This window comes from Musca autumnalis, unplaced genomic scaffold (genome assembly GCF_047663935.1).
Source record: "Musca autumnalis isolate F117 unplaced genomic scaffold, ASM4766393v1 scaffold_4, whole genome shotgun sequence".
NCBI classification, from domain to species: domain Eukaryota; kingdom Metazoa; phylum Arthropoda; class Insecta; order Diptera; family Muscidae; genus Musca; species Musca autumnalis.
This window is the reverse complement of record NW_027411977.1, coordinates 106335637-106358816: the sequence shown is the minus strand read 5'-3', so window position 1 is coordinate 106358816 and position 23180 is coordinate 106335637.

Genomic DNA, 23180 nt, shown 5'->3' with positions numbered 1-23180 from the left:
AGGGATCAAAGTCTGGCGGAGCAGACTTTATATAGAGACTATAGTATAGAGGGTATATTAAGATTGTTGTTATGTTTGTAACATATCGAACTAATCATTTGCGATCCTACATAGTATATATATTCTTGATCAGGATGAAACTCAATGTCCGTCTGATGTAATCACTCTAGCGTCCGCAATAATTGAGCTAGAGCGCTATATTTTTGCACCCGGGTATCTTTTTTCATAGGCAGGCCAAGTTCGAAGATGGGCTATATCGGCCCACATTTTGGTATAGCCCCATATAACGGTACCTCCCGATTTTCGGTATTTTGGGGATTTAAGGTACAATTTTTGACCAAACTACCTGCAATTTAACATATGAAGTTCCCAGTGGTCACAAAAAATATCCACCAATAACCGTCAACATAGGTCCATGTTTTAGTATAGCCCCCATATTTTGGAGATTTTAGCTACATTTTGTAACGAACTACCTGCAATTTTATATTTGAGGTTCCTAGTGGTCACAAAACATCTCCACCAAAAACCATCAACATAGGTCCATATTTTAGATAGCTCCCATATAAAGGTACCTCCCGATTCTCGGTATTTGGAGGATTTTAGCTAATTTTTTTACCAAATTGCCTATAATTTAACACTTGATATTCCCAATGACCACAAAACCTCTCCACCAACAACTGTTGGTCATAGGTCAAAATTTTGGTATAGCCCCCATATAACGGTACCTCCCGATTTTCGGTATTTTGAGGATTTTGGCTACATTTTTTTGTTATTTAAAATATGATATTCCCAGTGGTCGCAAAACATCTCCACCGAAAATTGTCATTGTAGGTCCAAATTTTGGTATAGCGCCCATATAACGGTACTTCACGATTTTCGGTATTTTGAGGATTTCAGCTACATTTTATGAGCGAATTACCTGTTATTTCACAGTTGAGGTTCCCAGTTGTCACAAAACGTCTACTCCAAAAATTGACGACATAGGTTCACGTTTTGGTATATTTTTGTATTTTGAGAATTTTATCAATAATTTTTAACCGAACTAGCAGTAATTTGACATTTGAGGTTCCCAGTGGTCACAAAACTTCTCAACCCAATATTTTCAACATAGGTCCAGGTTTAGGTATAGGCCCCATATGACGGTACCTCCCGATTTTTGGTATTTTGAGGATTTTAGCTACATTTTTTGGCCGAACTTATAGATAACGTTTGAAGTTCCCAGTGGTGACAAGACGTCCCCACCAAAAACGGTCACGATAGGTCCCTGTTTTGTTATAGCCCCAATGTTTTGAAGACACTTTTAGATGCATTTTTTACCTTAGTTAGGTATCCGTGGTCCTAAAATATTTCCACCTAAAATTGTGGATAGGAAAGAAAATAATATTCCACAGTATCATAATATTCGGCCGAGCCGAACTTAGCTTTTTTACTTGTTTTTAATTTTTGCAGTTGCCGTTCTAGTAGATGGATTTTCACGATCTAAGATTTATATGATTCGGAACTAAAATATCACGGGGTACCAGCACACTCAAAATGATATTGTAATCGGTAATCCGGACATCACACTTGTTTCTTACCTCGATAATCCGGACATCAATATTTTTTCCTATCTTGAGCATTAGATTCTTATATGTTTCATTGACGTTATGTTCTTAACAATAGCATAATAAGAAAAATTAAGTTTTTCAAAGTTTTCAGTCAAAATCTCGACTTAATAGATATCCACTGTCAACTCAGTTATACAGTCAATATGGAATTAACTATCTGAATCTGTCAAATAATTGTCCTATCGTTCAACCATTAATAAGGGGCTTTGACAAGCAACAGTATTTAAAATCTAGGGTTGGGTAGCCTAGTTCCTTAAAAAAGCGATGTTGAGTGGTCCTTTCCTCTAAAGGAATTAGTTCATTAGCCCTCCTATTAGTGAGAAGGTTACTTGGGGCATGTAATATATTCCAAGGATATTTTACTTAGAAATGTTTAAATCATTTAAAGCGTTGGGATTAATAGGTTAGTGTTCATTGAGATTTATAGCTAAACGAGGTTTTTATTTAGGAATTTCAATAAATTTAAAACAAAGTAATATGGCCCCTTTTATTTTCATTCTTTGACATTAAAAAACACCGGTAACTAAGGATTGTTTTTTGTTTGTTTTGCATTCTCGTAATTATGTAACCAGTAGATTTAAATTACATTTTGTCTTATCCGTAAGCTCTAACGTTTATATAAAACAACTAGCTGACCCGGTCTGGCCCGTTGTTTGGGTTCTCCGTGTAAAACTTAGTATTGTATATATTTATCTACCTAGTATTGATACCTCTATAATCTTTATAATAAAAATCAATGTTTTAGCAAAACCCCATGTATCTTGTAGTCGGGATCTGGAAATGACTATAAATAAAAAGTCGTCAGAAATATTGGTGTCGATATGCAATTATAACATACCGCCAAAAAGCTGATGACTTGGGGCATACATTTATTTCATCTGCTGCAATAGTATAACTGGAAGTGTTTGTCTGAAATCTAAACGTGAATTGCTTGTTAAATTCTTCAAGAATCGATCTAAAGCTTCTAGGTAATTTTTATGTGTCATCGTACGTACATTCGTTCCAGATGATAACTTCTATTAATTATTGCATTCATTCAAATGAATGCCCAGTGGCAACTTAAGGGCCGACTGTGTCGTCCATTCACCTTCTTATAATGTATATACAGGATGAAGCTATAGCTATCGATATGTTGCCTTCTAATTTAAACACTTGATTTCCAATAAGAGCAAAGCTTCGTTATGAATAACATCTGGTATTTCCATTAATTTGTAACATATTTGAGAACCACTCCGGGTTTTATGGGTAGTTTTACATACATATATAGCGCATTTTAAAAATAGGGCGCAGGGCATAACCCGCACCTCCGAAATTGAACAAAATATATAGCCTTTGTATAGCCGTGGTCGGGTCTTGAGGCCACAAATAAGTGCCTCGGGTTGGAGACACAACCACCATTGTCTATCGAATTAATTTTCAAACCCCGCTCCGCCGAAATTCCACAAAATATATAGCTTATTTTCACCAGGGGACATACATATATACAGTATATTTTCACCAGGATAATCCTGGTAAATGAAAATCGGCTTAGTAGTTTCAGAGATATAAGATATTAAAAAGTGGTCGTGCTCGGGTCTTTAGACCCCAAAATGAGTACCTAGGGCCGGAGTCATAACCACCATTGCAAACTTACTTCCTCATCGGTACGTTCGTCAGTTTTGCTAAAATAGCGTTTTTTAAAAATAGGGCATAGGGGAGGTTCCCCGCCCCCTCCGAAATTAAACAGGTGGTTCGGAATTAATTCAATCTTTCGCTTCAGCTTTGATTAAATAGCGTTTTTAAAAAATCGGTTCACCGAAATTCAACAAAATATGTAACCAAGGGCCCTCCCTGTACATTCTCTGAAATTTTCAGGAAAATCGGTTCAGTAGTTTTGGGACATATAACATATTTAAAAAGTGGGCGTGCTAAAATAGCTTTTTAAAAAAAGGAGGGCATGGGAGAGGTTCCCTGCCCCTTTCGAAATTCAAAAAAATATTTAAAAAGTGGGCGTGCTAAAATAGCATTCCGAAATTCGGAAAAAATATATATAAACTAGCAAAATGCCCGCTACTTCGTATGCGGAAAGGATATAAAAAAACAAATAAACAATATATAATATGGAAATGACAAACACTGAAAATTTGGTCGCACTAATACCAATTTTAATCAATATTTATTTTTATCTTAGTACTGTACGTACCCCTTAAGTTCGATTTTCAAAAAGATCAGCCGTATCTCACTCTTACACATTAACAGCGAGATCAACGTTGCACACCAATACACACCCTAACTCCAAAAAATAAAAATTGCAGCACTGTCCCTACACCCAAAAACAAATTGAGTACCATTAAGTAATTTTCGTATACTTATGGTACGTATTTCGACGACATATCTCAGCCATACACGGACATTAATACAAAATAATTACAGTAAATTCCATAATAATTACAGTAATTCCAAATCTCAAGATTCCAGCTGTATCCGTTCGTCCAATTCCAAATTGTACCAAACTTAGTATCAAGTCGAACTCTTCGTACCCATAAGTAAGATTTTCCAAAACTACCTCAATCCTTCACTTTAGTAGTAATCTTACTTCAAAATTTCAGGATTCAAACTCTATCCGTTAAACCAAATTAAAATTGTACTAAATTTAGAACAATTTATAATTTTCGTACCAATTTTCAAAACTTCCTCAACGCAACAGGGCTACAATAATCATACTTTCAAATTGCAGGATTCCACCGCTATCCGTTCACCTACATACAAATTGTACTAAATTTAGTACCATTTAGTGCTTTTCGTAACCATAAGTTTGCTTTTTCAAAACAATCTGAATCCTACTCTTCGACTGTAATCGTAATTCCAAATTTCAGGATTCCAGCTCTATTAATTGTACCCGAATCCAAATTGTATCAAATTTAGTACCATTTCTTTCCCAAACAAAAATTTCAGGATTCCAGCTCTACCCGTTCACCCAAATCCATATTGTACCATATTTAGTACCATTTAGTACTTCTCTTACCCATACGTACGACTTTTCAAAATTTCCTCAATACTACACTCCTACAGTAATCTTAATTTCTAATTCCAACACTATCCGTTTACTAAAATTCAAATTGTACCAAATTTAGTGCTTTCTGTACCCATAAGTACGAATTTCCAAAACTACCTCAATTCTACTGTCCGGCAGTAATCTTAGTTCCAAATTTCAGAATTCCAGCTCTATCCGTTCATCCAAATCCAAATTGTACCAAATTTAGTACCATTTAGTACTTTTCGTACCTCAAAACTTTAGGATTCCAGCTCTATCCGTTCACACAAATCCAAATTTAGTACTGCTCGTAATCATAAATACGAACTTCCAAAACCATTTCCTTATTTCAACGCCATTTCCCAACCTTGATTCCCATACCAAATTTGAAGATTCTAGCTTTATCCATTAAAAATATGCAATTGGTACCAAATTTAGAAACTTTTAGTACTTTTCGTACACTTATAGGTCGAGTTTCTAAATACCCTTTGGTACATCTTCCTAACTCTCCATCAATGACCATTCGTTCAAAATTTCAGATTTCTAGCTCTTCGAGTTTGCCTAATACAATGGATTCCATATTTAGTACACTTTAGCACTTTTCAAACCTTTCTACGACGAATTTCCAAAAACCCCTTTACACAAAAACAAATTATACCAAATTCTGTACAATTCGATTTTCCAAAACAACCTTAATCCTTCACTTCAACAGTAACCATAATTCCAAATAACAGGATTCCAGCGCTATCCGTGCACTCAAATCCAAGTTGTACCATTTGGTACATTTCGTACCCATAAGTACGAATTTCAAAAACTACTTCCATCTCAATCCAATACTCCAACAGCAGTCTGACCAAATTCCAGGATTCCAGCTCTATCCGTTCCCCCAAATCCAAATTGTACCACAGGTAGTACCACTTAGTACTTTTCGTACCCTTACTACCTCAGTCCTACACTCCAATAGTAATCCTAATTTCAAATTTCAGGACTCAAACACTATCCGTCACCCAAATCCAAATTCTACCTCTATAGCCTACCGCGAACGGGTTGCAAATTCAAACTCTTTCCGTTTACAAAAATTCATACTTTAAATTAAAATAAATAAAATTAAAATACTTAAAATTCAGGATTCCAGTTCTATCCGTTCACACAAATCCAAATTGTAATAAATCTAGTACCATTTAGTACTTTTCGTACACATAAATACGAATTTCCAAAATTTCCCCAATCCTATGCTCCAACAGTAATCTCAATTTCAAATTTCAGGATTCCAGCTCTGTCCGTTCACTCGAATCCCTATTGTACCAAATTTAGTACTTTTCGAACACATAAGTACGAATTTCCAAAACCACCCTCATATCTCAGTCCTACAGTTCACAGTAATCTTAATTCCAAATTTCAGGTTTCCAGCTACATACATACGTGCACCCAAATCCAAATTGTACTAAATTTAGTACCATTTAGTACTTTTCGTACCCATAAGTACGAATTTTCAAAACTACCTCAATTCTACACCCCACCAGTAATCTCAATTCCAAATTTCGAGATTCCAACTATATCCGTTCACCCAAATCCCCATTGTCCCAAATTTAGTACCATTTAGTACTTTTCATTCACATAAGTAAGAATTTCCAAAACTTCCCCAGTCCTACACTCCAACAGTAATATCAATTCCAAATTTCAGGAATCCAGCTCTATCCGTTCACCCAAATCCAAATTGTACTAAATTTAGTACCATTTAGTACTTTTCGTACACTCAAGTTTCCAAAAACCCTTTGGTGCATCTTTCTTACTCTTCATCAGTGATCCTCAGTCCAAATTTGAGGAATCAAGCTCTATCCGTTCACCCAAATCGAAACTGTAGCAAATTTAGTGCTATTTAGTATTTTTCGTACCCTATGTACGAATTTCCAAAACTTCCACAATACTAAACTCCACCAGTAATCTCAGTTCCAAATTTAGAGATTCCAGCGCTATCCGTTCACCCAAATCCCCATTATACAAAATTTAGTTCCATTTAGTACTTTCCGTACACATAAGTACTAACTTCCAAAACCACCCTCATATCTCAATCCTACACTTCAACAGTAATATTAATTCCAAATTTCAGGTTTCCAGCTCCATCCGTTCATTCAAATCCAAATTGTACTAAATTTAGTACCATTTAGTACTTTCCGTACCCATAAGTACGAATTTTCAATACTACCTCAATCCTACACCCCACCAGTAATCTCAATTCCAACTTTCGAGATTCCAGCTATTATCCGTTCACCCAAATCCCCATTGTATCAAATTTAGTACCATTTAGTACTTTTCATACACATGATTGGTAATTTTGCAAACCATTTCCTTTTAGAAGCACCACTTCCCAACCTTGATTTCCATACGAAATTCCTATATTCCTATATTCCTGGGGCCTATTATAGATTTCATTAATTATTTAGCGATTTCTTCAAATTACAGATTTTGAAATTGAATAGTTATAACTGTACATCTCCATGTACGATAAAATTCTTAATTGCAAATAAATCGTGGTAATATGCACAATTTTATTGCACTTTCATTGATTTGCAAACATTTAGTTATTACCAAAAAGTGAGGTCCATACAGTTTTTAGTTGTTGTTATTTCTGGCCGATTTCTGAATTTATTCCCCTAATGTTGTCTTCAACAGCAACTCATTTGTTCAACAAACCCAACATCATTTATTGAAAGAATTTTTGTTTTATTTTGCATCATAATCTATATATCGACGCCTCCAAACAATAGTATGCTAAGTCGGCTTAGCATGTTTTCAAGTTCTTTACATTTTTATATTTAACGTCCTTTAACTTAAATTCTGTCAAATTTTGGTAATGATCGGGCAATCCGAACAGAAGTTATAAACAAATATTTACTTAGCATAGTACTGAAGGTCAAAGAAATTTCCAAACTTTTAGAGCTTGTCCTGCAAAACTCGCTTTTCAGAATTAGCAAACCATTATTTGGAGGTGTCGAACGTCCTTTAATTTAAATTCTGTCTAATTTTGGTAATGATCGGTCAATCCGAACAGAAGTTATAAACAAATATTGACTTAGCATAGTACTGAAGTTCAAAAAAATTTCCAAACTTTGAGAGCTTCTCCTGCAAAACTCACTTTTTAGACTTAGCATACTATTATTTGGAGGTGTCGATATATAGAAATGAGCTTGGTGATAAGTGATTGACTGACTGACTGACTGACTGACTCATCATCAACGCCCAGCCAAAACGGCTAAAGCTAGGAGCTTGAAATTTTACCAGTGGGTCACTGTTGATGCAAATGTGCGAGATAAGGCCGGGTTTTAGAAAATTCGTCCTGGAACCACAAAAAATAACAACAACAAAAATCCTTATTTTTCATTATTATTACGTACTTATTCACTTAGTTGGCCCTCTGCAAGACATGTGTCAAATTAACAATGCTATAACTTCATGATACCGTAAACGATCACACATAATTTCAAATTTTGTAGTTTACTTCTAGGCGCACTTATTTTATCGTAAACCACTAAATAATAGAAAGACAAGACATTTGTTATCTTCCATTGCAACAGATGTCGCAGTTGGTGATAATGATATAAACATCAATTACGCGAAAAATACAAACCTATCCTGATTTAGTTTTCACATAACAGGTGTCGCACAAAAGATTTTCATTCGTTAAAATCGAGTTAGAAAAAATGATTACAAACGATGCATTTGTAAAAATTTTGATTTTCAATTTTAAATTAAAACAAAAATTCTTTCAATAAATGATGTTGGGTTTGTTGAACAAATGAGTTGCTGTTGAAGACAACATTAGGGGAATAAATTCAGAAATCGGCCAGAAATAACAACAACTAAAAACTGTATGGACCTCACTTTTTGGTAATAACTAAATGTTTGCAAATCAATGAAAGTGCAATAAAATTGTGCATATTACCACGATTTATTTCCAATTAAGAATTTTATCGTACATGGAGATGTACAGTTATAACTATTCAATTTCAAAATCTGTAATTTGAAGAAATCGCTAAATAATTAATGAAATCAATAATAGGCCCCAGGAATAAAGGAATATAGGAATTTGGTATGGAAATCAAGGTTGGGAAGTGGTGCTTCTAAAAGGAAATGGTTTGGAAAATTACCAATCATGTGTACGAAAAGTACTAAATGGTACTAAATTTAGTACAATTTAGATTTGAGTGAACGTAAAGAGCTGGAAACCTGAAATTCGGAATTAAGGTTACTGTTGTAGTGTAGGATTGAGATATGAGGGTAGTTTTGGAAATTCGTGCTTATGTGTACGAAAAGTACTAAATAGTACTAAATTTGGTACAATAGGAATTTGGGTGAACGGATAGAGCTGGAATCCTGATATTTGGAATTGAGATTACTGTTGGAGTGTAGGATTGAAGAACTTTTGGAAATTCGTACTTATGTGTATGAAAAGTACTAAATGGTACTAAATTTGATACAATGGGGATTTGGGTGAACGGATAATAGCTGGAATCTCGAAATTTGGAATTGAGATTACTGGTGGGGTGTAGGATTGAGGTAGTTTTGAAAATTCGTACTTATGGGTACGGAAAGTACTAAATGGTACTAAATTTAGTACAATTTGGATTTGAATGAACGGATAGAGCTGGAAACCTGAAATTTGGAATTAATATTACTGTTGAAGTGTAGGATTGAGATATGAGGGTGGTTTTGGAAATTAGTACTTATGTGTACGGAAAGTACTAAATGGAACTAAATTTTGTATAATGGGGATTTGGGTGAACGGATAGCGCTGGAATCTCTAAATTTGGAACTGAGATTACTGGTGGAGTTTAGTATTGTGGAAGTTTTGGAAATTCGAACATAGGGTACGAAAAATACTAAATAGCACTAAATTTGGTACATTTTCGATTTGGGTGAACGGATAGAGCTTGATTCCTCAAATTTGGACTGAGGATCACTGATGAAGAGTAAGAAAGATGCACCAAAGGGTTTTTGGAAACTTGAGTGTACGAAAAGTACTAAATGGTACTAAATTTAGTACAATTTGGATTTGGGTGAACGGATAGAGCTGGATTCCTGAAATTTGGAATTGATATTACTGTTGGAGTGTAGGACTGGGGAAGTTTTGGAAATTCTTACTTATGTGAATGAAAAGTACTAAATGGTACTAAATTTGGGACAATGGGGATTTGGGTGAACGGATATAGTTGGAATCTCGAAATTTGGAATTGAGATTACTGGTGGGGTGTAGAATTGAGGTAGTTTTGAAAATTCGTACTTATGGGTACGAAAAGTACTAAATGGTACTAAATTTAGTACAATTTGGATTTGGGTGAACGTATGTATGTAGCTGGAAACCTGAAATTTGGAATTAAGATTACTGTAAACTGTAGGACTGAGATATGAGGGTGGTTTTGGAAATTCGTACTTATGTGTTCGAAAAGTACTAAATTTGGTACAATAGGGATTCGAGTGAACGGACAGAGCTGGAATCCTGAAATTTGAAATTGAGATTACTGTTGGAGCATAGGATTGGGGAAATTTTGGAAATTCGTATTTATGTGTACGAAAAGTACTAAATGGTACTAAATTTATTACAATTTGGATTTGGGTAAACGGATAGAACTGGAATCCTGAATTTTAAGTATTTTAATTTTATTTATTTTAATTTAAAGTATGAATTTTTGTAAACGGAAAGAGTTAGAATTTGCAACCCGTTCGCGGTAGGCTATAGAGGTAGAATTTGGATTTGGGTGACGGATAGTGTTTGAGTCCTGAAATTTGAAATTAGGATTACTATTGGAGTGTAGGACTGAGGTAGTAAGGGTACGAAAAGTACTAAGTGGTACTACCTGTGGTACAATTTGGATTTGGGGGAACGGATAGAGCTGGAATCCTGGAATTTGGTCAGACTGCTGTTGGAGTATTGGATTGAGATGGAAGTAGTTTTTGAAATTCGTACTTATGGGTACGAAATGTACCAAATGGTACAACTTGGATTTGAGTGCACGGATAGCGCTGGAATCCTGTTATTTGGAATTATGGTTACTGTTGAAGTGAAGGATTAAGGTTGTTTTGGAAAATCGAATTGTACAGAATTTGGTATAATTTGTTTTTGTGTAAAGGGGTTTTTGGAAATTCGTCGTAGAAAGGTATGAAAAGTGCTAAAGTGTACTAAATATGGAATCCATTGTATTAGGCAAACGCGAAGAGCTAGAAATCTGAAATTTTGAACGAATGGTCATTGATGGAGAGTTAGGAAGATGTACCAAAGGGTATTTAGAAACTCGACCTATAAGTGTACGAAAAGTACTAAAAGTTTCTAAATTTGGTACCAATTGCATATTTTTAATGGATAAAGCTAGAATCTTCAAATTTGGTATGGGAATCAAGGATGGGAAATGGCGTTGAAATAAGGAAATGGTTTTGGAAGTTCGTATTTATGATTACGAGCAGTACTAAATTTGGATTTGTGTGAACGGATAGAGCTGGAATCCTAATGTTTTGAATTAAGATTACTGTAGGGGTGTAGGATTGAGATAGTTTTGGAAATTCGTACCTTTGGGGACGAAAAGTACTAAATGGTACTAAATTTGGTACAATTTGGATTTGGATGAACGGATAGAGCTGGAATTCTGAAATTTGGAACTAAGATTACTGCCGGACAGTAGAATTGAGGTAGTTTTGGAAATTCGTACTTATGGGTACAGAAAGCACTAAATTTGGTACAATTTGAATTTTAGTAAACGGATAGTGTTGGAATTAGGAATTAAGATTACTGTAGGAGTGTAGTATTGAGGAAATTTTGAAAAGTCGTACGTATGGGTAAGAGAAGTACTAAATGGTACTAAATATGGTACAATATGGATTTGGGTGAACGGGTAGAGCTGGAATCCTGAAATTTTTGTTTGGGAAAGAAATGGTACTAAATTTGATACAATTTGGATTCGGGTGAATTAATAGAGCTGGAATCCTGAAATTTGGAATTACGATTAGAGTCGAAGAGTAGGATTCAGATTGTTTTGAAAAAGCAAACTTATGGTTACGAAAAGCACTAAATGGTACTAAATTTAGTACAATTTGTATGTAGGTGAACGGATAGCGGTGGAATCCTGCAATTTGAAAGTATGATTATTGTAGCCCTGTTGCGTTGAGGAAGTTTTGAAAATTGGTACGAAAATTATAAATTGTTCTAAATTTAGTACAATTTTAATTTGGTTTAACGGATAGAGTTTGAATCCTGAAATTTTGAAGTAAGATTACTACTAAAGTGAAGGATTGAGGTAGTTTTGGAAAATCTTACTTATGGGTACGAAGAGTTCGACTTGATACTAAGTTTGGTACAATTTGGAATTGGACGAACGGATACAGCTGGAATCTTGAGATTTGGAATTACTGTAATTATTATGGAATTTACTGTAATTATTTTGTATTAATGTCCGTGTATGGCTGAGATATGTCGTCGAAATACGTACCATAAGTATACGAAAATTACTTAATGGTACTCAATTTGTTTTTGGGTGTGGGGACAGTGCTGGAATTTTTATTTTTTGGAGTTAGGGTGTGTATTGGTGTGCAACGTTGATCTCGCTGTTAATGTGTAAAGGTGAGATACGGCTGATCTTTTTGAAAATCGAACTTAAGGGGTACGTACAGTACTAAGATAAAAATAAATATTGATTAAAATTGGTATTAGTGCGACCAAATTTTCAGTGTTTGTCATTTCCATATTATATATTGTTTATTTGTTTTTTATATCCTTTCCGCATACGAAGTAGCGGGCATTTTGCTAGTATATATATAGATAGATAGAAGATGTGTGCGGAAAATTATCATCTAAAACTTTTCAAGCTTATCACTTGCAAAAAATATCTTAAAGAAATTGTTCTAAAACATGCAATTTTGTTGCAAATGTATCGGTCACCACTGTATATATAAATATTTCGAGTTATCAATGAATCAGATTTTGCTTACTAAAAATGTTTGGAATATATCAATGATTTGGTATAGCTCCGCCACACATTACGGTACCTACCGATTCCACGTATTTTGAATCAAACTCGTGATACAGAATCAATATATTTTATATAAGACATAATTATTGTGTTTGCTTCGTTTTTTGGTCAGGCTATGCCTCCGTCAGCACAGCTGACTTGTTATTTCATAAGTTGTGTCTGTTTACTAGATATTTAGTTGCAAATTATATAAAGGTAGATTACAATTGATACATTTGTTCTACGGAGGGAAGTCATGTTGATTTTTAAATAAAAAATGTGTCATGGCCAAAACTGAAATATTTTAAATACTTTGAGTAATTGGTTGAAATATTCTGAATAATATACCCTACACCACTCTGTGGAAAGGGTATTATAAGTTAGTTTTTTTTTCGAAAATTCATTTAACACCGCGAAATATTCATCGTAGATCCCACATGTGGTATACCAAAATTCATATCTCGACGAGATAAAGCGATTGGTATGTGCGTCCGTCCATTAAAAATTGTAATCGAAAATCAAAACAACCAGACCGCAATTGCGGACCAATCGTCACAATTTTTTTTCTGGTGGTCGGGTTCGGACCAGCATAAAACGATTAGTCTTTGGTGGTGATCCCAAAATATTAAGGGGATGAAATGGACCAAAAACAAAATTTTTATTTTATGTAAGGTTTGGGTTTATGACATGGAAGAAGCTTGCAACTTACCACGAAGATCAGATAATATTAAATGGACCAACACTTTTGTGTGAAATGTGGTAAAATTGTTAATATAATGACTATATCTTTATTCCTTGAAGACCATTTTGCCCACGTAAGTTATATTTGGAAGATGAACTCGCGGCCTTTTTATTGGTTTCCATCGTGTTGATGTACGTACATGGTCAGATAACAGAGTTACAGCCTAGTCACAAATTTAATTCTGTGTAACGTAACCATAAGCACGCAAGAGATCGCAGTTAAGGTTCGATACTGACAAAATTTTGCACGTTGTAAGAGTTTTGGTCAAGGGAGAGTTTTTGATAATGATCGGATAGTGTTTAGCTGTTGAAATTTACCATTACATTTGTGGAAGATATTTACAAATTTAATTTTTGACCCATATTTTAAATTCTGTGAGACATATTCCGGCAAATTACGAAAACCAAACTTGAAAACCAACTCCTGACCTCACCCTTAATAAAATTACATCAATGTAGAGGTAAGCTAATGAAACTACTGTCTAATATATAAGTGAGTTCGTTTAGTGTTTTGGTTTGTTTTTAAACAACTACATTTACCTGCCATGCTACAAAATGTCGCAGTCATAAACTTTTGAAATCATAATAGAGAATTTCCCAGTTTTTTAATTGATTCTAATAAGAATGATATATGGGGTCTCACCGACGTAGCCAGGCGGGGGGCCCGGGGGGCCCCCCTCCGAAATGATTTTGCTTCCTATAGAATATTAGCTTATGTTACCCATTTTTATACCCTCCACCATATGGAGGGTATAATTAAATTTGTCATTCCGTTTGTAACACATCGAAATATTCGTCGGAGACCCTATAAAGTATATTATTGATCAGCATAAAATTCTATGTCGATTTGACCATGTCCGTCTGTCTGTACGTCCGTCCGTCTGTCTGTCTGTTGAAATCAAGATACAGCTCGCAATTTTAAAGATAGAGAGCAAAATTTGGTACAGAAGTTTTTATTACTTGCAGGATGGTTGGTATTGAAAATGGGATATATCGGTCCACGTTTTGATATAGCCCCCATAGAACGGTACCTCCCGATTTTCGGTATTTTTAAGGTTTTAGCTTCATTATCCTACCAAAATGGCTGAAATTTGGTACGCAGTCTTCTTTAGGGGTACAAAACTTTCCCCCAGAAGTTTGTCGGTATCGGTCCACACCTTCATATAGCCCCCATAGAACGGTACCTCCCGATTTTCGGTATTTTGAAGGTTTTAGCTTCATTATCACACCGAAATGGCTGAAATTTGGTACTTAGTCTACGTTGGTGGTATAAAACTTTCCCCCAGAACTTTGTCGGTATCGGCCCATGCCTTCATATAGCCCCCATAGAACGGTAGCTCCCGATTTTCGGTATTTTGAACGTTGTGGCCTCAATATTCCACCGAAATGGCTGAAATTTGGTATTTAGCCTTCAAACTTCCGCTTTAAATTTGTCGGTATAGGTCCACGCCTTCATATAGCCCCCATGGAAAAGTACCTCCCGATTTTTCGTATTCTGAAGGTTGTGTCTTCAATATTCCACCAAAATGGCTGAAATTTGGTATTTAGTCTTCAATGTGATATAAAACTGTTCGCCAGAAATATGTCTGTATAGGTCCACGCTTTCATATTGCCCCATTGCTGACTAAAGTTCGTCGGTATAGGTCCACGTTGCTATATAGCCCCCATAGAACGGTACCTCCGGATTTTCGTAATACTGAAGATTGTGACGTCAATATCCAACCGAAATGGCTGAAATTCGTTATTTCGTCTTCCAGGAGTTATAAAATATTCCAGAAGAGTATTATCAGTATAGGTCCACGTCTTCCTATATCCCCATAGAAGCTTACTTCTTGATTTTCGGTATTTTTTTAGTTTTAGCCACATTCTCTTACTGAAATATAGGAAATTTGGTATTTAGTCTTCTTTGAGCCTAAAAACTTTCCGTCAGAAATTTGTCGGTATAGATCGACGTTTTGAAATAGCCTCCATAGAACGGAGCCTCACATTGTTTTACCGAAATTGCTGAAATTTAGTATTAAGTCTTCTTCATACACGAAAGGAAACTAATTATTCCATTTTACTTCAATACAACTTGTGGTGGAGGGTACACGCAGAGAAAAAATATTTTTCGCTTTTGTTGGAACAAAAATATATGTTTTGGTTCCAAAAATGTATTTGCTTTGTTCAAACATTGTAATCCAAATCCAAAAATACCATCTTTTGTTCCAAACATAGAAAACAAAAACAACTTTCGAATTTCCGCAATATTGTTAAAATCGTTAACAATACCGATTGTAGGAACTATCATAATCTAATTTTGTTTACAAAAAGTATTGTCAATACAGAAAACCAGCCCAGAAATTTTTGATTTGAGTGCATATACTTCTCATATACACTTTTCGCATAACTTGGATATAAATGTCGCGTATAATATTGCAATCATTGATGAACACAATACATGGTTTGCTGCATTGGCTGACAACAAAGACAAACAAAAAGCACAAGAACCCACCACAACATAAGGAATAATTAAACACCATAACAAACATGAAAAGGAAAGAAGAATGAAACAAAACAGAAACAAATAAAAACAAGAGTCTCACAAGTACATACACACAAAAACAAAGGTAAAGGCAGCATGTCATACAAACACACCACAACTCACCAAAATTGTTTTTTCAACACGGCATCGAATAGCGAGAGAAGAGAAACAAATTTTCGAAGAAAGAGAGAAATATTGTTCAGTTGACACAAACTATTTTTGGATTTACAATACTACATGAGGAATCCAACAATATGTTAACAATACATATTTTGCTCTTGGAATATTGTTGGATCAAACATATTTTTTTCTCTGCGTGTATAACAAGTTCGGCCCGGCCGAACTTAACGCCGTTCTTACTTGTTTTTTTAAATTTTAAGTATAATTTTAAACTGTTTTAAAGAAATATGTAAAGTATTTGGAGAAGTATTACAGAGAATTATTTATCTACATTGGTATACTTATTGTCTAACATATTTGAAAATATAAAAAATAATGAAAAAGTTAGGCTTTTTGAGAAATTTTCTGCATAGTTGTTAAGTTTTAAGGCGTTGTTTAAGCGTTTAATCGTAATTTTAGGCTGACTGTGAGTGTTACTGAGTTCAGAACATTACGCTCATTTGTATTTATTGAACGTTTGTAGCATATTACGTCCAATACTTTGGCTCATGAACAACACCTAGAAAAAAAAAATCTTGCGATCTATTGTTTTTAAAATTTTTGATAAGAGCAATTCAACAATAAAATATAAAATCGTTGCTTAATCTTTTTATTTTAAATTTTTGAATTTAGTCTCTAACACGTTTTTGTAATGAACTATTTTGAACATCATAACAATTACAAATTCACACACAAAAAAACTATTTTGAACATCATAACAATTACAATTCACGCAAAAAAAACTATATCAACCATTTTTTTGATGTAAATTCTGTTCCACCGCAGTGTCGTCGTTGTGGTTATTTGAAACTGGTGTCTTGCACAAATTAGTAAATGTCTATTGGACAAAAAAAAATTCTGTCGTATTTTTACGTTTTGCTCGACCTTTTCGAATGTTAATAAAATCAAGATTATTGAGGTCAATGTTTATATTTTATTATGCGTATTATTTTCAATATTTCGAAATTACATTGAATTTCATCTCCAAGGATTTTTCTGTCGATTACTCTTTGAATTTTATTTTAGGAAGTACTTTCAATGGGTGCACATTTCTAAAATGATCATCTTTCCTTCTTCGGCAAAGGACTTTGTGACGACAAACGAAATCAAAAATATTGATCAGAACAGATCGGATCAGAACAGATCGGAAACAGATTCTTCTCCGTCAAAATTCCAACAAGTATCAGTCGGCTTTGCGGACAGGAACTGAAACTTTCATCTATGGACAGATCGAATAGCGACTACACAACCAAATATTTCAACACAAATCTATGTATTAGGAGATTTTCAGAATTGTGTAGCCATTTTGGACGTATACAAAATATGGATTTTATCATTGACCAGAAGTGTTTCGGAGGAGGTACCTGAAGAAATTTACCGACCAACAGTTCATTTTGGAAGTAGATCTTATTTTGGGAGTCATTCTTTTAAAAGATATTGCGCCCGCCAATTATTTCAGTTCGTCACAGTATAATTTTCAGCCTTTTTCAAGATATATGGACTTGCCCACGAAAAAACATAATACCGCTCTTAACACAAGGAATACCTTTAGTACAAATTTCTAAAGATCCTTGAACAGACCTTAAACTGCATTAAACAACTATTTTGAAGGTTTGTGAGGGAGGTACCCCAGTATGGTCAATTTTTTGAGCTAAAACTAAGTTTGGACAAAATATTACTAAATCCAAAGTTTGGACCAAATCTGTTGCTCCGTTCAAGAAAATCGCGCATACCACTTTTGGTAAAATTCTTGAAATTTTGGGGAAAATATCAGAAGGAGTAGACCGAAAAGCACCATCGCTGAACTTTACATAACGCTCGCAGAAAACGTGTTAGAGACTATATAAACAAAGTTTGGACCAACGCAGTATCCGGTTCGAAAGTTGTGGTGCACACCAGCCCCTACACATGGTAGCCGTAGGTGTTCTTTACAGGTTTCGGGCCATTTTCTCTAGAAGTATGGACTTGTTCCTGAAAAAACTTGTACTGTAGTAATAGGGACCCCGAGAACACTTGTTGCAAAAAAGCAAAGCGTTTCCAGAGAGGTCTTTTTATTTATTAATTTATTTATTTCATATTTATACTATTAACTAAATTATTATAATAAAGGAAGTGAAGCCATGACTACTGAGTTCTTTACCTTATACAGGTATATTTACTAATTATCCAGAGAGGCCTTAAACTACGCTTCTCCGAAATTTTTTGAAATGCTAAGTGGAAGGTTGCCGAAGAGTGAATCGATATGGTCCATCTTCGAAATTGATATAAATTTGGACAAAATGTTACGAAGGCCAAATTTTGGGCCGAATCGGTTGATCTGAATCGGTTGAATTATCGTGCTCTCCAGGCAGCCATCCAGACGGACGAACATAGCTAAGTCGACTCCAAGTTTTCTGAAACACGCTTTGGGCCTAAAATAATTATTTCGATGAGGCACATTTTGACTTAAGGCTGAGAGTATAAAATGTACATTGGGAAAAATTGTGTTTATGGATTGTTGATAAAACAATGTATGCCTATGAATACATTTGATTGGACGCTAGAATTTCATTTTAAACGAATTTAAGAGACTCACTATTGCTTAGCATTAGTTCTCTATCAAGAAAACGACTATTAGCCTTCATAATTTTTTTGTGATAAAATCTACGATAGGGCACCAAAATATCTTTAGGCAAATAACTACAATTATGACAATAACAACGATTGGACACCTGAATTTCCGAAATTTAAAAATTGACATTGACGAAATTGACATATTCTGACTCCGCAGCGTGATAAAAGACCAAACAAAAGAAGACACGTGTTTTGGAGTTTTTGTTAAGATATTTCTAAGGGTTTCCAATTGTATACTCTTTCTTTGGTCTTACCGATGTGATATCACTGAATTACTAACATACCCTGTGGTTGTGAGTTATTTGACAAATGGTACACCCAAAAATATATGCGATTATTAATATATCTATTGTTTTGAACATATATTAACTAAAAATAAGGAGAAATTGGCCAAGAAGCCTTACGTCATTTTAATTAAAAAGAGTAAAAATTATTTTATCAGCAATATAAGTCTAAAATAAGGTTTACATCATTGCAAAATAAAAAATTTTCGCTAACATGAACTTTCAAAGTTTTGGTCAGGTTCATAGACGAGAAAAAAACAATAAAAAAACTATCGGCTTTTTAAATAACTCGCGGTCAAAGTTCACATATTTTTTACTTTTCACTATTTTGCTAGGAAACGGCAAGTCTTATCGAAATTGAACTAAAGAAACCTAAAAAAATTGAACTTTGCCCGCGATTTATTTTAAAGTTCCTTCAGCGATTTTTTCTTGTTTTTAGATTTTTCTCATATATTATAATTACTGTTTCAGAATCTTATATAAACCTACAAAAATATCATATACGTCAACCTTGCAGAAAATGTTTACTACTACAACATTTTCGTTAGTCCTATTTCAATAAGACTTGTGGTTTCGAAGCCAAAATCGTGAAAACATTAAAAATCATAAAAATGTGCATTTTGAGGACTTATTTATTTAAAAGCACTCCGGGGATTTTTTGATTTTTCTCATCTATGAACATTGTAGTTTTAGATTACGCAAAAACTTCCCAGTTGTAAGCACCTTCCGTTCCGGGGCACGGTAAAAATCACCGAAAGCAAGTTAAAATGCCTTTTGTAATTTTTTTTTTTCCTAATAAAAATTTTAATTCCGGTCCGTCTGTCCATTATAAAATAAACAAAATGACACATAACGTGTCGCAATCACATAAAATTAATTTTATGGAAAAATAGTGTCCAGCGGAAGTGATGTATGGTATCACATGGTCGGCCCCGTCCGACTATAGCCTGCTCTTAGTAGTTTCTTATGTTTTTGATTTTTTTTTCGACATGAACTTTTTTACGATTTCTGTTATGTTATCGTGCATGTCAACTGTGGGCTGTGTGAAGATGAAGAAGAGATAGAAACAATCGAGCACCTATTATGTCGCTGTCCAATGCTTATGTCTAGAAGATTGCGCACCTCGGGAGATCACACGATCCAATCTCTAACAGCCTTCTGCTAAACCGATCCGACACATCTGCTCTTCCTCGCCAAAGGCCTGATATGGCTCCAACGGCAAGGAAACATGGCAAATACCCACTCTACGTAAACCTACATACCTTAATAACTCTTATCTAATTTCTAACGGTTATATACTCTGTCTAACCACTAAGACTATCTTTTGCGTAAATTTTTCTCTTCATCACACTACCAGGGTAAACACAATGGACTATAAGGTATACGAGTGGAGCGGCCGGCTGTCTATTATGACAGCTGCGCGTCCTTAAACTAACCTTTCTTATGTATGTATGACTTGAGGGCTAAAATATGTAAGTAGCGATCATATAAAAGAAATTCCGTGGAATACAAATGCTCAGAGGTAGTGGTGTAGGGTATCACATGGGCGGGCCCGTCCGACTATAGCCCTCTCCTACTTGACTTTTTATCATAAATAACACTGTGCGACACGAACAACATTCAAGGATTCTGATGCAAAATTCTATCGTGTTGAGGTCCGTGGACAACGAAAATACCTTTGTTTCCTCTGGGTCACTTCGTTTTTTGCGTTATAACGGTAATTGTAGTGAAAAACGGGGTTTCTACGATTTTCAACTTTAAACTGGCGTAAGTTATATTTTTCACAACGGATTTATATTCATTTTCTTTTCTTTTAAAGAGAGAAGTAATATCTTTCGACCAAGTCATTAGGTTTTGAAATCGGTTAACAAATAGCCAGTTTATAGTGGTTGAAGTGTGAAAAAACGCATAAAAAGCGGGAAAATGGTTTTCCGCTTGCTCTAAGGCTCTTAGAAGATATCAAACAATATATTGATTTATTTTCGCCGAAAAGCCAATTAAGTTCGCTTCCGAAAACCGGAAAAACTAACGAAATCCGTTGGAAAATAGTTGTGCAATTTTTTGTATTTTTACTTTTTGGTTTTTTATGCATGTCCGTCCTTCCGTCCGTCTGTGGTACTCAAATTTTGGAAATACGGGTCTTTTGTTTCTGGGCACGTCAAGTTCGAAGATGGAATATCCCCTATATAACGATACCGACCGATTTCAAGAATTTTGACGATTTTAACTACATTTTCGAACCGAGGTAGCTAGTTAGATCTCTTCTGAGCTTCGAAAATTTTCTGAAAGCAAATACCAAGTGTTAGCCATATTATTAGGATGGATAAATTAGAAAGGTCATTGAAAATAGTTGGTATTTTAGCTCAGGTTTAATTTTTAACTATCCTTGCAGTACAAATTATTATCATGCTCACAAATCCACCATAGGTGACCACATGCATCATAAATGTTCGATAACACTGTGCAGCAGAAATTTTGGGGGGTGGAAAATTTAATTTGATGAATATACAAAGCACCCAAAAGGAAATTTTTGCCATAGGTCAAGTTTCTGATATATCGCGCGATGAAGTTTTTGATTTTGTTCCTATAATACTTGGGAAAATAGCTCCATATCTCTGTTATGCGCTGTTGTAGGTGTTTGACCTATGGCAAAACTGTCCTTCCGCGTTCATCATATTATCTTCATCCACATTCATCGCCAAAAAGAATTTTTCACCCCCCAGCCTTTGATCTCCATATTTGCGCGTACTGATATTTTTCCTTAAAAACGGTTTAAGAAAACGGTTTTTTGTTCTAGAACTGCAACTAGCAAAGTTTTCATAAGCGAATTAATTTAATTTGATTGACAACTCTATAAGCTTTTTAATGGTATACATATAAGTTTAATCCGTTACTTAAAACCGGTTCAAATATCGGTTTTAATGTCGGAATATCCGTTTCAAAAACTGAGATAACCGGATCTATCCTCCAAGAAAATGTGTTATTAACGTGTTCATCATTACAAGAGCTATTTGTTGTAAATATTTCAGAAGGACCTCAGATGTCTACATAAGCAATAACCAATTGTTATGTCAACATGGCTATACATTAGGCCGGGGCGATTTGTATGGAAGGAAAAAAGTGTTATCGGGCGCCTGGAGTTTCTGATTCTTGGTATTGTATTTAGCAAAAAAGTCAACTAGACCATATGTCTACGGTGAAAATCGAGCCCCCGGATTTTGACTTGAAGTTTTTATTCAAGGATTTTTGGATATTTTGGCAAAGAACAACCAAACCACTGAGATTTTCGATCCAACATAAAGACAACAATTGTAGCCAAGACAATAATAAAGAACTCTCTAGTACATTGCAAAAGCATTGGAACGCTCCTTCAGGCAGATATGGCCTCGAGAAGGTGCACATTTTTGGGAAAATATCGATAAATGACAATGTGCTACAAAATGGGACACAAATTCAGTGTGTGGAAAATCCCTTTTGGAGATGAAAGCCCTTGGTGAGTGTACTAAGAACCCAAAAGGAAATTTTCACCATAGGTCAAGTTTCCGAGATTTTGGTTGAGGTCATCCGCATTTTCATGACAAAGGTCCAAAGCCTTGGGTTTTCCAACACCCAGATCATTGATTATTTTCCATCTGCTTTTGGAATCCAATGCTGAATTAAACCGATGAAAGTAATAATGAGTCTTTGCGGAGTGAATAGAGCTATTAACCCGTTTTCGCGCATAACGGAATTGTTCGTAGAGTTCCGGGAAACGCTATAGAACACCGGAACTCTACGAACAATTCCGTTATGCGCGAAAACGGGTTAATAGCTCTATTCACTCCGCAAAGACTCATTATTACTTTCATCGGTTTAATTCAGCATTGGATTCCAAAAGCAGATGGAAAATAATCAATGATCTGGGTGTTGGAAAACCCAAGGCTTTGGACCTTTGTCATGAAAATGCGGATGACCTCAACCAAACTTTTATCAACATACCCACTGTACAGGTTAATACTTCATTCTATGGTGGATTAACAGATGATGTTATACGTGAAGGATATTTTGAATTCAGATGTGTTAGTCCTATGGAAGTACAGAGTTATTTTACTAAAATTAAATCTAATGCGATTGGTCCTGACAAAATTGACCCAAAATTTATTCGGATTATACTTCATCTTATATTACCTTATATCACGTACTTCTATAATAATATCCTAACATCGAGCACATATCCAACGTAGTGGAAACATGCAAAGGTTA